Genomic DNA, 1,205 nt, shown 5'->3' on the forward strand with positions numbered 1-1,205 from the left:
CGCGTTACGCGCGCCGCCGCGGGGAGGCGAGCAGGAGGGGCCGGCCCCCGTTACGACGTTTTCCCCACCCCGGGCATGTGCGGGGCGCGGCTGCCGGCGGACCTCGTGTCTCAGGCTGACCGCGTTCCGCCGTGCCCCACCCGGGGAGGCGTCGGGCGGGTGTGTGTGTGCGGAGGTTGGAGGGTTCGGGCGCGCGGGTGCGTAGCCCGGACGGAACCTTCCCCGGGCGAAAACCTGATCTCCATGGGTGAGCCTCCCCCCCCGCGGGGGAGCCACCTCTACTACCCCCCATTCGAATACGACCTCAGATCAGACGAGACGACCCGCTGAACTTAAGCATATCACTAAGCGGAGGAAAAGAAACTAACAAGGATTCCCTCAGTAGCGGCGAGCGAAGAGGGAAGAGCCCAGCGCCGAATCCCCGCCCGGCGGTCGGGCGAGGGACATGTGGCGTACAGAAGACCGCTTCGCCCGGTGCCGCTCGGGGGCCTAAGTCCTTCTGATGGAGGCTTTGCCCGCGGATGGTGTCAGGCCGGTGTCGGCCCCCGGCGCGCCGGGGCTCGGTCTTCTCGGAGTCGGGTTGCTTGGGAATGCAGCCCAAAGCGGGTGGTAAACTCCATCTAAGGCTAAATACCGGCACGAGACCGATAGAGGACAAGTACCTCAAGGGAAAGTTGAAAAGAACTTTGAAGAGAGAGTTCAACAGGGCGTGAAACCGTTGAGAGGTAAACGGGTGGGGTCCGCGCAGTCTGCGCGGGGGATTCAACCTGGCGGGTCCGGGACGGCCGCTCGGCGGTGGGGGATCCGCCCTCTTCGGAGGGCGGACCCCCCCGCCTTGCTGGCTGGCCCCCGTCGGGCGCATTTCCCCCAAGCGGTGCGTCGCGACCGGCTCTAGGTCGGCTTGGAAAGGCTCGGGGCGCAGGTGGTGCGCGAGTCGGGGGCTCGACGCGGCGTGTCCTTCGGGGTGCGCCGCGGCCGGGTTTCCCGCCGCGCGCTTTACAGCGTCCCCCCGCCCGGACCTCGCCGTTCTCCGGGGCCGTGGAACAAAGTATCGCTGCGCCCTCTCTCCCCCCGGGGAGGGACGGGGCCCCTCCGCCCCCGGCGTGACTACCGACCGGGGCGCACTGTCCTCAGTGCGCCCCAACCGCGTCGCGTCGCACGGGCGGGGAGCGGCCCTCGTACACCGGGCGTCAGGGGTCGGCGAC

This window comes from Nerophis ophidion, unplaced genomic scaffold (genome assembly GCF_033978795.1).
Source record: "Nerophis ophidion isolate RoL-2023_Sa unplaced genomic scaffold, RoL_Noph_v1.0 HiC_scaffold_142, whole genome shotgun sequence".
NCBI classification, from domain to species: domain Eukaryota; kingdom Metazoa; phylum Chordata; class Actinopteri; order Syngnathiformes; family Syngnathidae; genus Nerophis; species Nerophis ophidion.